Source organism: Suncus etruscus, chromosome 2 (genome assembly GCF_024139225.1).
Source record: "Suncus etruscus isolate mSunEtr1 chromosome 2, mSunEtr1.pri.cur, whole genome shotgun sequence".
NCBI classification, from domain to species: Eukaryota; Metazoa; Chordata; class Mammalia; order Eulipotyphla; family Soricidae; genus Suncus; species Suncus etruscus.
Window position 1 is genome coordinate 65644043 of NC_064849.1, and position 16510 is coordinate 65660552.

At 49.9% G+C, this 16510-nt stretch overlaps 1 protein-coding gene across 1 annotated transcript in view; it reads left to right on the forward strand.

Annotated features, from left to right (window-relative positions):
* Window positions 1-1513: 1513 nt before the first annotated feature.
* Window positions 1514-16510, forward strand: part of ZFHX2 (zinc finger homeobox 2) — a 31124-nt gene continuing 16127 nt past the window's right edge. The window contains exon 1 of the mRNA XM_049768581.1: window positions 1514-1671. The gene's annotated coding sequence lies outside the window, so the exon portion shown is untranslated. The remainder of the gene's footprint in view (window positions 1672-16510) is intronic.

The window sequence follows — 16510 nt, forward strand, 5'->3', positions numbered from 1 at the left end:
GGCCTGAGCCTCAATCTTCCTTCTCCCAGTCAGCTCTGCAACTACACTCACTGCGGTGCAACAGGAGGTTCTAAATAACCAACTAGAAAGGAGGGAGCCCAAAGAGGGCAGGAATCCAGAAATTTGGGAGTGAGAGAGAGCCAGAGAAAGAAAGCCTCAGGCAGCTCTGGGAAGGTAAGTAGAGAAGCCAGCACTTGCTTCACCAGAGCAGATTTAAACCAAAATAACCAAACACACACGGGCACACACACACACACACACACACACACCACACAAATAGCTAGTTTGCAGAATATGGGACTGGATTTGAATCACACACACACAGCCAGGTGTATGCCCTGAGTATCATCACTGAGTGTGGACACTCCACACACACACACAAATAGCTAGTTTGCAGAATATGGGAACTGGATTTGAATCACACACACACACACACACATAGACACACACCACACACACACAAATAGCTAGTTTGCAGAATATGGGAACTGGATTTGAATCACACACACACACACACACACCACAAATAGCTAGTTTTCAGAATATGGGAACTGGATTTGAATCACACACACACACACCACACAAATAGCTAGTTTGCAGAATATGGGAACTGGATTTGAATCTCACACACACACACACACCACACAAATAGCTAGTTTGCAGAATATGGGACTGGATTTGAATCACACACACACACACACAAACACACCACACAAATAGCTAGTTTGCAGAATATGGGACTGGATTTGAATCACACACACACACACACACACCACAAATAGCTAGTTTGCAGAATATGGGACTGGATTTGAATCACACACACACACACACACACACACCACAAATAGCTAGTTTGCAGAATATGGGAACTGGATTTGAATCTCTCACACACACACACACACACCACACCACACACACACACACCACACCACACACACACACACACACAGCTCGGCACACACACACACACACACACACACACACACACACACACACACACACACACACACACACACACACACACACACACACACAGAGCTCGGCGCGGCCCTGCGGGCGCCTTTAGAGCTGGAGCGACTCCAAGCGACGCGGCGGGACTACAAGTGCCGGCATGCACCGCGGCGAGCGAGCCGCTGCACCTGCTCAGTGGGGCCGCCCCGGGCGCCTGGGTATTGATTATTCCATTGTGTGGGACGCCTCGGCTCCAGCCAGTGAATGAGGCGGAGGCGTGAGGCCGAGGCGGAGGAGGAGGAGGAGGAGGAGGAGGAGGAGGAGGGCGAGGAGGAGGAGGAGGCAGGGAACGAGCGAGTTGCCCAGGGTGAATCAATGGAAACCCCCTCACGAAGCCGGGAAAACACTTCAGCCGCAGCCAAATAGCATTGATTATTTTCCTGCACTTCCTTTTCCCTCGCTGCCGCCGCCACGAATTTATTTTTTAATTTTTTTTTCCAATCTCCGTCCCCGACGCCCGGGAGTGAGCGAGCGCTGGAGGGAGGGAGGGAGGAGGGAAGGGAAGGGAAGGGAAGGGAAGGAAAAAAAGAGGCATCATCAACACCGCGGAGAAGTCCCTGGCAAGAGCCGAGAGCCGCCCCCTCCCCTCCCGCCTGGCTGCGCTGCGCTTTGCTGCGCGGCGGCCGCGGTTCGACTCCCGTCCCTGCTTCCAGCTGAGGTGTAAGTGCATCGATTTCCGATGCTGCCGGGTTGCTTGTGTGTTTTTTCCCCTCCTCTTCTCTCTCCTCGCGCTTGGGGAAGGAGCGGGGAAGCTCGCGCCAGCCCGAGCCCAGGGCCGGGCACGGGCCGGGGGAGGGGAGGGGAGGGGAGACGGACGGGTGCACGGACGGGCCCGGCTGGGAGCCCTGGAGAAATCGGGGTGCTCGCCGGGCTCGCTGGGTTTTGGGGGGTGGAGAGAGGGAGGGAGGGAGAGAGAGACAGGGCCCAGGCTGGCACCCGGGCTGCATGCACCCGTTGGGGAACAACAGCACCCCGACTGGACTGGGTGGCGCCGAACCCTTCGGGGAGCAGGGGTCCCCGAGGGCCCGGCGGATTGGGGGGAAGGAGAGGAGCTGAGCTGAGCTGTCAGCCCTCAGGCGCCCGAGCCTGGGCAGTAGTAGCACCCCAGTTGTAGCCGGCGGGCGGGCTGATGGATGGCTGGGCCAGCGCACTCAGGGGTTCTCTGGGGTGCGGGGGGGAGCGCGAGGGAATGTCGACACTCTCCTCTCTTCTCTCCCCCATCTGCGTTTGGGCCCGAAGTTAAGCTTTTTGCCTTTTTTTTTTTTTTTGGCTCTGGCACCTTTGGAAAGAAAGGTAGGAAAGGAGCAGGTGAGGGGAGGACGCTGGCTGCATCGTGCAAGCTCAAGTCTTGGTGCCCCCCAACTCTTGGGTAGCTGAGCCCTGGACCTCGAGTCTGGTTCCTGCTACTCTTCTGTTCAGGAGTCCCAGTCTCAGGGTTTCCCTCCCCCCCCCCCCTTTTTTTTTCACCTTTAATTCTCCCCACCCATCTATCCTGGGATCTTTCTTTGCATGCCATGCTTCCTGTTTTAAATGATCTTCTCTCCCCGTGTGTGTCCCTGTCACTACGTGGCATGACTTGGCCTCCTGGCTTCTCAGTCCTGGACTCCCATGCAGGATTCCAGCCTTCCCTGGCTTCCCTGGAGTCTACTTTACTTCTTCATCTTGAGTGTGGTCGCCTGGGGCCAGCGACCTGCAGGGGTCCAGGATGGAGGGCACGGGGCTTCCCAAGGAAAGACTCCCAGAGACCTCCCTAACATGCCTGGCCTGCACAACCCCCTCTGCCACCTTTGCCCAAGAAGCTTTGCAACTTCCTAGCATTGTTGATGCTGCTGCCCCCATGCCATGTGTCTGACCTCACAACTGGTCCCTCCATGTCACCTGCCTCTCCAGGAGTTTTCTTGCTACAATCCTCTTCCTGATGTTTGGCTTTGCCCTCACCTATCAGTGTATATGTTCCTTGATTTTCCATTTTGTTTAGTCTCTGTCCCCTGTCCATGCTTCCTATGGCCTTCCATCATGTTCTCCACCTTTGTTCCTACAGTCTGTCCTCTTCTTTCTGTTTTTCCCTTGGTCCTTTTTATTGCTTATTCTTTCAATCCAGCATTCTCTCCCAAAAGCAGAAGGTGCCAGAAAACAAGGGACCACCAGGAGAGGTGGAAGTGGCTTGTGAAGGCATATAAACAGGCCAAGAAATCAATTTAATGGGCTTCCAGGGGCATATAACCCCTTCATCAGTCAGGGTCATTATGTCTGTTAACTGTCAACTTTGATTTTGTAAGGGGACATTTTACTAGGGATCTGAGCTCCCCCCTGCTTGGTCACCACTCATCCTTCAGAAGCTTGTATTGCGTGTGTATGTGTGTATGTATGTGAGTGTTTCCACTTTCCAGTGCTTTTTCTTCCTGGACTCAAATTTTGATTTGGCATGATTCTTTGCAAGGCAGTTTTCATTAGTGTGAGAGATACTGTCTTCTGCAAGGGTCAGGTTCATTTGCCTAAAGAATGTAAAGGGCGAGTTTACCTTATGTTAAGCCCATCATTGTTTTTTTTTTTTTCCTAGCCCTAAGTGCTTGGCAAGGTAAAAGGAATAGGTGGATATGAGCAGATGATGGAAGATTTACAGTTGCAAAAAAAAGCAGCAGAGGCTGTGTGCCATAAATGCATGGGGTAAAGAAACGCATGACGCAAGGAATGTGCAAAAGGGAATGAAATAAAATCCATACGGAATGGAGGGCAGGAAGGAATTGAGGTGTGATTAATGAAAAATTGGGAGAAGGAAATAAAACCCTACTTACTAGTGATCCAGAAGGAAAGCGGGAGTGGAAAGATAGCATATTCCTAAAGAAGAGGTCAGGGGGAAAAGCAATATGAAATGAATACAATGGATACGTGGGGGAAGGGAGGAACTGAAGAATAAGATGAGGTGGAAAAGAGTGTGGTACAAAGAAGGGACTTGGAAGGCAGACTGAGGAGTGCTGAAGCAGATCAGAGCTGCAAATAGCTGGTAGGGGAAAAAGAAGCGAGGACGAGGAATCAAAGGAAACATGCCTGTGGTGTGAGGAGGACACAGCAGGACAGATGCAAAGAGAGCACTGCAGGAGGGGTGTTTGGAGAAAAGAGGCAGAGCCCCCTAGAAAGGGATGCCAAAGGAGAGGAAGAGTACTCCTAAGCATCCCTGCCATTGACCAAATCACTCAATCCCCACCAAAGACCTTTGTATTTCATTCCCAAGCCAGGCAACATGAGCGGTGAAATGAAAAAGTAGAATTCCCATTTACTTGAGCTGACAGGAACTTGAATCTTTCTAGCCCCCTGAGAACCCAAGATCTCAAGCCTCTGATGTCATAAATTGCTGGTGTTGCCTTAGCAACCTGACAAGGTTCCTCCCTCCATGATGTCAGAGCAGCTGGTGTTACCTTGAGACTTAGAGAGGATCAACTATCGCTTTGCCAGGGTGCTGTGCACGAATGGAGCTGGAAGAGGGAGATATGTCAACTTGCTAGTGTTCCTGCCTTTGGGCTCCCTGGAGTCTTGTTTATGGGTGCTTTGAGGTGCAGTAGAGCCTTCTGGACTGTGGGACATTAGGGCTGCTGCGGACAGGATAGTACTGTTGTAGGAAGAGAACTGGAAATGGCGGTTCCAGCATGTGAAAGGAGAAGCTGTGTGAGCAGGGAGGAGAATTATTGAAAATGTAAGATGAACCTTGCTTTGGGTTTAAGAACAGAGACTGAAGCTAGAAATGCAGAAGCAGGCCTCAGCCTTGTAGGAATGTAAATTGATGCAGGGTTAAAGAAAAAGGGAGGGTTCTGAAATGCCAGGGGCACAGTGAAATTTGGCTGTAGGAGAAGAAGAGAGAACCCTGAAGGAGTGTCCCAGCTGGCTCAGCTGTGACACCCCCCCCCCCAGAATTATTCTGGGGAATAGAGGATCAGGGATGAGTCCAGTTTCTGATGGTTTTTGATCAGAAAGCAGAGTATCTCTGTGCCACAGAGATACTTATAATGATCTACTGACCAAATGTTGACTTGCAAGGAAGGAGACAAGGATAAGAAAAGAGTTGCCCATTTTCTCCTCCTCGCTGGCAAGCCCAAGTCTGCATAAATGGAAAAATCAGAAATAAGGGGTGAGAGAGATAGCATGGAGATAGGGCCAGAAATAAGAGGTAAGGGTTGAGGAGTTAATGGGCTGCAGTGAGGTAGAGAAGAGATGCTAGTTTAGGGGCCCACTTTGTGGGCTGATAAAGTGTATCACTGTAGAGAGAATGGGAGGAAAGCATGAATGAACAGTCTAGGAACCCAGGAGGAAGATGTGGAGGAGGGTAGAGGAAGGAGGTGGTTTCCAGAAAAGATTAAGAATTGCTGGGGCCGGAGAGATAGCATGGAGGTAAAGCGTTTGCCTTTCATGCAGGAGGTCATCGGTTCGAATCCCGGCGTCCCATATGGTCCCCCGTGCCTGCCAGGAGCAATTTCTGAGCCTGGAGCCAGGAATAACCCCTGAGCACTGCCGGGTGTGACCCAAAAACCAAAAAAAAAAAAAAAAAAAAAAAAAAAAAAAAGAATTGCTTCCAAAGGTGAAGTTGCAGATTTGAATTGGGCGTAGCTGCCTACCATACTCTACTTCATCCCATTTCCAGTCATCATGGGCTAATAGATCCCAAGCAGATATAGACACAGTACAAATAGTACAAATAGGCCCCTCTTCAGTACCCTGTTTTAGTCTAGACAAGACCACACATTGCTGATGGGCCACAACACAGAAATAAGGAGCCCTTTGGGTGGTGGTCTGGATATCCCTTTGCCTGCTGCCAAGCCCGGACTAGATAGAGAAAACTGGGGAGGGGATGTCAAGAGGTGTGGTAGGTAGGGCACCTGCCTTTCACACAGCTGACTTGCCTTTGATCCCCAGCATCCTATATAGTCCCTCGAACAAGCTAGGAGTAATATCTGAATGCAATGCCAGGTGTGGCCACCCCAAAATAAAAGGTGCTGTCCTTACAACTCTGAAATGGGCAGTGAGAAACCAGGTCTAAATAGACACAAATACAACTCAGGACTTCCGGACCATCCTATCTTTTTCTTCAGCTGGAAAGGTTCCCGAAGGCTTGAAGAAGCAAGGAAAGACCCTGGGAGAGAGCAGGCAGTGGGGAGCCTGGAAGAAAGGCCAGGGCTGCCAGAGAAGGGGGCAAGGGGCTGTCGGCGGACTGTGGCAGCCGCCTGCTTTGTCAGCTGCGCCTTGGAGTTGGGCAGCTCATATTTTGCAGCAGGCGACAGGCTGTCGACACGGCGGTCCTTTACCTCACCGTTAGAAACTCATTTCATTGATTTTTCCATCTTTCTTCTCTGGCTTTGCAGTCATCCCACTACTCACTTTCCTGGAGCCCCTGGCCTTACTGGGGAAAGCCCTGAGGACCACTGCAACCCGTCCCCTCCACCATAAGCAGGAGAGACAGGAGGGTAATATTTAGAGGTGCCTTTTGGGACACTGAGGTAATCCTATTGTCTGGCAGTGACTCCCGTCAGGTAGTAGTATGAGGAGCAGGGCAAGGCCAGTAGTTTGGGGTGACTAGACCAAGATCTATCACCACTGGTGTGTGGGCATGGGGGAATAGAGTTTTCTCGAATTCCTTCCAGCAGTTCTGCATGCCACAGAATACTTATTTTATTATTGGAGAAGAGTGGGTGGGCTGCCATACTTGGTGGCACTCAAGGCCTATTCTTGACCCTGATTTAAGTGATCTTAGTTGGTGCCCAAGAGCATGTGGAATAACCAGAGCTAACCAACCAGGGTTGGCAGGATGCAAGGCCAGTGTACCCCTGTATTATCTCTCCTGCCCTCCAGACGCATAATTATTGAGGGGAGCTGGGGCCACATGGGACTTTTATTTTATTTTTTTGTTTTTGTTTTTGTTTTTTTTTTTGGTCACACTCCCCAGTGCTCAGGAGTAATTCCTGGCTCTGGGCTTAGAAATCGCTCCTGGCAGGCTCAGGGGACCACATGGGATGCCAGGATTCAAACCAGGGTCTGTTCTGTGTTGGCCGCATGCAAGGCAAACGCCTCACCACTGTGCTATTGCTCCGGGCCTCCACATGGGACTTTTGATAGCCTTTAGGGTTTGCTCCTGCCTCTATGCTCAGGAATTACTCCTACTCCTGGCCCAGCTCAGGGGACCATATGGGTTCTAGGGATTAAACCCAGGTTGGCTGTGTGCAGGACTAGTGCCCTACCGACCAAACTATTTCTCTAGCCCTCCAAAATACAAACTCAGAATAGGAACATCTGTAGTGTGCAAGACAGGACTATGGAATGACATTACAGCTGAAGCCTCAGCCCTGAATTCTTAATTAGGGCAGGCCCAGCAATCATTGTTGCCAAAGAGCCTGACACTTAGCCTAGAAGGTTCCAGAGCACAGCTGAAAGATGAAGGGTGTATTTGAGCAGGTATTGGTGCGGCAACTCCCGACAGAATGGGTCAGAAATTCTTTCTTTCTGTGCAGATATCTCCCGGGAGCTGCCTCCAGTCACAGCCAGCTGCCCTCTGCCTTTCCCATGGAACTGGGATTGGGCTAAGGTCAACTGTCAATTGCCAGTCATTTGGCTTTTCTGCATAGGAGGGCAGAGAGGGTGGGGCCCAAGTGTTCCCTCATTTCCCTGAGGAAGTGAGGAGTAAACACCATTTCCATTCTTCTACGTCTTATTCCTCATGTGGTCCGGTCCAGGCCCTCTGGATATGTCTTCACTCATTCTTCCTCCCCAGAGGAGGCCCCACTGGGGAATCTGTCTTGGCAGCTCCTTGTGGCTTGAGTCTGGGGGTGTCTGAATCTAGATTCTTTCATCCCTTGACAGATGGGCCTGCCCCCCATACTAGCAGTTGTTTTCCTCTGTAAGCAGCCTTTCCGGGGTTGGGGTTCTGTCTCTGGGCCCGCTGAGGGACAAGGCCTTATTACTGCCAGGGGCTTCCTATCTTCACACTGTGACCACCACCCCACCCCCCAAACAAGAAAAATTCATGGTGCTTCAAAATGAGGTGTGCACTTGGGGGGTGAGAAGACCAGTGGATAAGTATGTGGTTCAGAGTGCATGAGGCAGAGAGGAGTGTCTTTAGCACCCACAGACTGAATTTGACCCAGAGCAAGGGAGTCAGAGGTTAAAAAAGAAAAGACTGATTTCTAATGGAGGAGGAAGCCTTTGCAGAGTCTGCAACTCAGTGCAGAAAGGGAGGCCGGAAGGTGATGGTGAGGATGAGAGATGAAGGGGGGAAAGCAAGGCACCTCACTGGCTGCAGGTGTATGGAGGGGTGCTGGGGAGTCTGGACCAGAGAGGAGCCGGCTGCTGGGCCCGCTTGTCTTGTCTGTCCCGAGTTCAAGCCAGGCTGGCTTTGACCCTTGTGGGAGGTACTGAAGTGGCAAATTAACGACGATAATGAAGTCACTGCTCCTTGTTTGTCTTTGCTGGTTTCCCCTTGAGATTTGTCCTTTGGCCAGACAGGGCAGCAGCTTGGGGGCTGGGCAGAGCCAGGAGCCACAGACACGTGGAGGACAAACGGACCAGGAGCGGGTGGAGAGAACAAAGGGGCGCAGAAGAAGAAAAACCCGCAGGAGGAGCTGAGCCCAAGGGAGCAGGCGGTGGCACATGGAAAGGGCGAGCGGGGTGGGTGGGGGTGGGGGCCAGAATGTGGCCTGGGCCATGGGGCGGGGCCTCATCTCCATCTCTAATGGCTGTGAAATGAGCTTAGCTCCATTAGAGGCAGCGAGAGTGTAACGAGATCACACTCATTAGGGTTGGGCCATCCCAGTAATTACCACCACCCCAAACACGCCCGCGCCTGTCGGGCCACCAAGCACAAACAGGCGGACTCAGAGAGATGCCAGAGCCCAGCACCTTCCCCCCCTCTCCTCCAGGAGGCTTGGGGACTTGCAGAACCAGGCAGGCCCTGAGCCACACACACCATCAAAAACCAATCGATGAAACACATCCGCCCCAGCCCAGGAAATAAGGCACGTGGATGGATAATGACGCTTTCTTTCCTTTTATTGATCACATGCAAAGTGCCAGTTTCAATAATGATCAGCTCTGTGGACACAGTTCCAGGAGGAACTGGTCCCCATTGTATACAGGAAGAAATGGGGGCTTTAAACAAACTACCCTGTTAAGGGAGATTGGAGCTAGCATTTAATTCCAGGTCTGTCTGGCACCAAAGGCTGTGTTTTTCCATACCATCCTACTTGTCTGATGAAGCTCATATGTTATTATGGATATGCATGTGTAGCCTTTCAACTTGAAAAGATTATATCAGGGGCCGGAGAGATAGCACAGCGGTAGGGCATTTGCCTTGCACACAGCCAATCCATTATGGACGGTGATTCAAATCCCAGCATCCCATATGGTTCCCTGAGCCTGCTAGGGGCGATTTCTGAGCGCAGAACCAGGAGTAACTCTCTGAGTACCACCAGGTATGACCCAAAAACAAAAACAAAAAATATCACAAATTATACATAGCCTCAGATAACTCAGCCTTCTAATCTATGAACACGCAAAGCCTGACCCAAATAGAATGAATAGTTTGGGCTCTATATAGAAGGCAAATGTGTGGTGTTCCTTGCAGCCCACAGGAAGTGGTCCTGTTGGGACACGTCTTCCACGAACTGGGAGAGACCATGGAGTAAGCCCCAGGAGGTGCTTCACAGAGCATGTGCTCAAGGTCACATGAATGAAAACAGAGTAATACACATTCGCAATGCCTTCCAGCGAGCAGTGATGTGTGAGGCCCTAGCTGGCACTGCCCATCCTTCCCAACATGCATTCCAGCGAGAGTTAAAATATTTATCGATTAAACCCAAGGGCAGAGAGCCTAGGGTCAGACTATTCAAGTCCAACCTTAACTCTTCTTTCCAAGAGCAAGATATAAAATTTACCTGTGTCTGCGTCTACTTCACCCACTTATGAATGCGGTTGAATGACTGGATCTTTCTCATAAGACTAGAAGTGCTATGCTGCTTGCTGGAGGCTTAGTCTAGTACAGAGTAGCCATGGTGTTATATTTATTATGATTAGTAGTTGTAATTGTATTTAGATGAAGTCACTTGGGTTTTTATCCAAAGAACCAAAAGGATTTATTTCAATAGGCAGTTTCTTTCAAATAAGTATAGAGTGGCAGGTAATGCCTTACATACTGAGGGCAATCAGGGGTCTTCAGAATTATGTGGATCCTGTATCTGAATTCAAGGGCACAAATAAATCCTGGGGCTCCTCCCACAAGCGCTTATTGAAGAGTGGTCAGTGCTGGCTCTGTGTGATTATCTGAGCTGAAATCTCTTCAATGAACTGACAGATTCTCCCAGCTCCACACCACTGGCTTCCTGTGCAGTCTTTAAGGGAGGTGCCTGGGCATGGTCCATTCCTCTCTGGACCGCGGCACATATCAGCTAAGTCACACAGATGTGGGTGGAACTCTGTTCAAGTGAGACTGCTCTCTGATGTGGTCACAATCCCCTTATCCGCCTCCTTTCTTTTTCCCTTACTCTCCCTGCAGGCCTGCCTAAAGCATCTTGCATGGGTGAAATGCAGTCACCTTGCTACTTCTTTTTCCTCACTGGAAATGGGCCACAAACCAGTCTGATGCCTGAGCAGCAAAAGGCCCAGTGACATTCCTAGGTACACATGTAAATTAGAGCCCAGCATCCCCTTTTCACTTCACTCAGTCCATCTTCCTCCTCTTGTGCCTTATACTTCTTCTTCCTGTCTGTATGGAAGATTAAATTTAGGTCCTCATATACACCAGGTCTGAGCTCTACTATACTGCTACATCCCCTGCTATGTGTCTTTATTTTTATTTTTTGGGTGCCCAGAGATTATTCCTAGCTCTACACTGTCACTCCTGTTGAGCTCCAATGACCATATGGGATACTAGGGATCAAACCCAGGTCAGCCTCATACAAGGCAACATCCTACCCTTTGTACTATCTCTCTGGCCCTTGTATTTTTCTATTTTCTTTCTTTTTTTTTCTTGATTTTCATTACCTTCCTTTTCCTGGCATTCTAAACAACCAGTAATATATTTGTTGTAATGGTATTTATATGGTTTCATAATATTTCTCAGACAAAATTATCTTATATAATGTAGGCATTCCCCAAATATTTGTAAGAGACAGGTGGCAACAAAGGTCTAGGATCATAGAATTGAAATGAAGGTGTGGGTGGGAAAAAAAAAGAATAGAAATGAATGGTGGGCTGAGAGATGGAACAAGGGCACCATCTTGCATGCACCTGACATCAGTTTGATCCCCAGCACATGAGTCCCTCCAGCTGTGGCAGAGGTAGCCTGGCAGCCCCCTCAGCACCATTGGGATGGCTCTGGTGGTCCCTGTTACTATGGGACCAGAGCAGCATTCTCTGACCCTGACACTGAACCCACAGCCTGGCTGACAGAGTGCTGCTGGGAGTGGTCCCCCCGCCTGGCTGACAGAGTGCTGCTGGGAGTGGCCCCCCCAACCCCTTGAGCACTGTTTGGGAGCTCCAAAATATAGGACTTGAAATGGGATTTAGGGTTCAACAGTAGAGCACATGTGTGAGGCAGGTCTTGGATTTAGTCCTGACATCATAAAATGAATGGGGTGGAGTGGGGATACATCCCTTGATTCTCTTGATTCACCTGGCTCTGCTCAAGTATCACTCCTCAGAGTGTTCAGGGGACCATATACAGAGCTGGGGATTGAATTGGGGTTGGCTGCATGCAAGGCTAGAGCCTTAACCCTTGTTTTTATCTCTCAGGCCCCTTGACCCCAAGTAAAAATTTTAAAAGTGGTTTGAGGAGGCCAGAGAAATAACTCATATAATGCAGAAGCCCTGGGTTCAGTTCCAATAACAGAATTTCTTGTCCAGCAGACAAGAGGGCCAAGTGGGAAGTGACCCTCCTGCTATGCAAACTGGCATTCAGTTCTGCCCTCATAAGGGCATAAACGAGGAATCCATCCTAGTCATTAGAGACAAGGGGTCAAGAATATGGTTCAGTTGTAGTCTTGCATATGGGAGATCTGGGTTTGATCTCCAGCATTGTCTGGTCCTCTAGTAATGCTGAAAAATAGTCCCTCCCCCCAACCCCCATACATACACATCTATTAGTTATGGCCCAAAACCAAAGGAAAGGAAAGGAAAGAAAAGGAAAGGAAAACCTGACACCTTGCTTCTGCTTTAGGAGGAGAGATCCCAAAGAAAAGGACAATAATGAACCTTTCTGAGCTAGGGAGGGTTCAGTGCTTGACATTTATCTTGTATGCAGGAGCCCTGATTCAGTTCCAAGCACTGAGCACAGATCCAGGAGTCACACACACACACACACACACACACACACACACACACACACAAGAAATGGGCTGTATAGCACATAGGACACCTGCCATGCACAGGGCTGACCCAGGTTTGATCCCTGGCCAAGAGTGATACCTGAGTATAGAGCCAGGAAAAGGCTGAGCATTGCTGGATGTGACCAAAAAAAAAAAAAAAAATTCAAGAATGAATCTCTTTGTGCCCACCTAGGTACGCCAAAAAAAAAAAAAAAAAGGAATCTCACTGGAAGCCCAGTACATATACTCAGCACACACTACCTGTTCTAGCCACCACAACCTAAGAGAGAGGAAGGACATACTATTCCCAGTTTCCCAGATAAGGAAACTGAGGCCCTGTAAGTCACTCACTTTTCAAGCTACACTGTGTGGAGCTTTAGCACCAAGATTGAGCTGACAGTGTCCTAATGAAGCTCACTGTTCATGCTTAGCATGCTGGAGGCCCTGACTTTGATCCCTGGCCCCACCCTATCCCTGCAACCACTGGGTATGGACCTACAAATAAAAGCTCATCCAGGAAGTTTATTTGTAATATTTTTAATTTTTAGCAAGTTTATTCTGTGTTTTCTGATTCTGCATTCTTTAGTCTTTGGAGCTGAAAGCAACAGGTTGAGACTGAAGAGGGAGGTAGGTAGTTGGGTGAGTGTTGGAGAAAGTAGTGCCTTAGGCAAGAATTTCAGAAAAAAGAAAGAAAAAAGCTCCTATGAATGGATTGAGTGAGGAAAAGAGGATGGAACTGGGAAATCAAAAGAAAAAAGGCTTGGAATGCTCTGATGTGGATTAATTTTAAGCAAATGAGTTGGTCCCTTCTGGCTGGTTGCCTTTGCTGGGGAAAGTCATCGCCTTGGGGTGGGGGGAGATGCTTGTTGAGCAGTGGGATAAGAGGGTTCTGCTTTTTGTTACCTGGAGGGGAGCCTAGGGCCCTTTCCTCCAGCAGGCTGCTTTTCCAGGCTATTCCCTCTACAACCTATGTCCAAAGCTCTGCCACATCCAGTTCTCAGGGCCCTGTGTTCCAAGTAGAGACTCTACTTAGGTCCCATGTTTAAGGGACTTTCGTTTTGTTTTGTTTTTTGTTTTTGGGTCACATCCGGCGGTGCTCAGGGGTTACTCCTGGCTGTCTGCTCAGAAATAGCAACTGGCAGGCACGGGGGACCATATGGGACACCGGGATTCGAACCAACTACCTTTGGTCCTGGATTGGCTGCTTGCAAGGCAAACGCCACTGTGCTATCTCTCCGGGCCCGTTTAAGGGACTTCCATCACCTCCCATGCAATATTCAGTTCTCAAATTGTTTCTGTGTACTGATCTCTGAAAGTGGTATTTCCACTTTTCTTTTTTTTTGGGGGGGGGGAGGGGGTCTTTTGGCCACACCTGACAGCACTTAGGAGTTATTCTGCACTCAGAAATTAATTACTCCTGGTGGGTACAGAGTGATAGATAGCACAGCGGGTTGGGCTTTTGCCTTGCATGTGGCTAACCCAGGTTCTATTCCTGGCATCCCATATGTCCCTGAGTGCAGAGCCAGGAGTAACCCCTGAGCACCACATGTGTGACCCCAAAACTAAAAAAAAAAAAAAAGAAAAGAAATTACTCCTGGCAGATTTGGAAGACCATATGGGATGCTGGAGAGTCAAACTACTACCTGCTGTGCTTTCTCTCCAGTCCCATCCACTCTTTTATTGGTGGTTGGGTCAGGCCCGGCAGTTGTTCAGGATTTACTCCTGACTCTGCACTCAGAGATTACAGGCAAGGTTCAGGGGACCATGAAATACCAGGGCTTGAATCCAGGATGGCCATGTGCAATACCTTATCTCTCTGGCCCCTCATCTGCCCTCTCATGCTCATCCTGAGCAGTAAGTAGCCTGAGAACCATCAGTGTGGAAGGAGAAAGGGTAGGGCCATTTGAAAATGGCCATCCCTCCTGGTTTCTAGGGCAGGCTGCTGTGTCTCCCCTAACCTCCAGGAAGGACACAGCTGGACACAGCTGGGAGGGCAGGAAGAAGGAACAGCTTTGGAAACCGAGGCCCATTCTTGAGATGTAGGCTCCTAAGGGGAGGACAGCACCCTGGACTCCAGACCTGCTTCCCCTCCCCCTCCATGGCAGCCACCTTGTAATTTAAAGCTCTCTCTGTCGCCTCTAATGTGATCCTCTGGTTTTATTGACTCTCTCTGCCGTCTGTGGCGCGCCTCCACATCAATCTCCGCTCTAATCACATGGCCACTAATGCCTGCTCGGTCTCCCCTAACCCTGCTCCTGGGGGACCCTGCTCTGGCCCCTAACCATGTGTTTCCTTGGGACTCTTCTTCCTCAGTCTAACTGCCAGGGCCTGGAGGGGTCCCCTTCTAGAAGCTATACTCCTGGAAAGCCTGGCCTGCAGGAGTCATGGCGGGGGTCTTAGGGCGCAGACAGGAGTGGGACAACTACTTTTAGACCTGCCATCTGTTTTGTCTGTTTCTGGAAAGCGGTGAAAACAGAATTTGAAATAGAAAGGGCAAAGAATCTTGAACAGGAAGGAGGAAGAAAAGACTGAAGAGGAGAGGAATAGAAAGATGGGGGGGGGGGGAATCATTGCTGCCTTTAAAGATTGGTAATAAATAACGGGTGATGGGCAAGGCTCAGAGAAGAAAGGAAGCAGGATGTCATGGCAGCTTGGTGGGGGAAGGCATTGAGGCAGAGATAAATTTGCAATTGAAATTCCTTCCTGAGGAGGAGGGGGTGAAGGTTAGGAGGTGGGGAGAAATTTGCAATTTTAAGTAGCTGCCAGCCTGCCCTGAGCCCATTCTGGGGCATGCCCACTGCTGGCCTATAGCTAAGCGCCTTGCATTTGCTGCCAGTAATCTACTGTGTCTTTCAGTTCCCAGAGAGGACTTGGGGCACTGGTCTTTCTGGCCTCCTCTGAAGTCTATGAGGCATTGAGGGTAGGGAGCATGGGCCTGCCTGCATAAGGGAGCCCTCCCCAGGACAGCGCTAAGCAGTAGAGCCAGCTCCCCTGCTAGGGAGGGCAGTGAAGGGGCTTGGGGACACTCATGATCATGGTCTGTCTGCACCAACTAATCTACCTAGCCCCTTTGTACCACCAGCAAAGTTCCCCAGGAACCCCTTTCTCTCACCACCACCTGATTCCTTTACTTCTCTTTGCCCCTACCTCACTGGTCAGGTCCTGATTTGCATTTTCATTAGCATGCTGGTCAAGCCCCATGCCAAGCTCCTTTAATGGCTCCACTTCATGCCTGGCTAGCCACCCAGGAGGAAGAGGGAAGTGCTGGCCAGACCAAAGGCCCACTCCAAATTTATGAAGGTGGTTGGGGCCGGCAAGGTGGCGCTAGAGGCAAGGTGTCTGCCTTGTAAGCGCTAGCCAAGGAAAGGACCACGGTTCGATTCCCCGGTGTCCCATATGGTCCACCCAAGCCAGGGGCAATTTCTGAGCGTGTAGCCAGAAATAACCCCTGAGCATCAAACAGGTGTGACCCGAAAAACCAAAAAAAAAAAAAAAATTTATGAAGGTGGAAGTGAGGGTTGGAGCTGGCTGAGAAGGATGAGCCACAGTGAGCATCTGATGCTAAGAACTGAAGAGGATGGGGGCCCTGGAAAACATGAGGGATGGGGAAACGTGGGATCTGGTGAGTTTAAGGGGGAAGAGCTAGCAAAATATTGGGCACAGGGGTTGTAGTAGTAGTACAGTAGGTAGCACTTTCCTTGCATGTGATTGACCCAGGTTCAATCCTCAACATTCCATATGGCCCCCCAAGAGCTCACCAGGAGTGCAGAGCCAGGAGTAATCTCTGAGCATCCCCGGGTATAGCCCCAAAACAAAACACAAACACACTCAAAAAAGGTTGGGCACAGTTCAGCCAGGTGAAGCATCCAGGCCAAGCATCTTTGGGGTTTAGCTTCGAGGGTTCTCTAGTCCCTTCCTTGTTTTAGCACCTTGGAACTCTGTGACCTTCAGTAGTTCATTCATTCATTCTAGTGTTTTTTGTTTATTTTGGGGGGGGGGGGCAATACCTGGTGATGGTCAGGGGTTATTCCTGGCTCTGCACTCAGAAATTACTCCTGGTGGGCTCAGAGGACTATATGGGATGTCGGGGATTGAACCTGGGTTGGCTGCATGCCAGGCAAATGCTCTACCTATAGTGCTATTGCTCCAGCCCCTCTTTC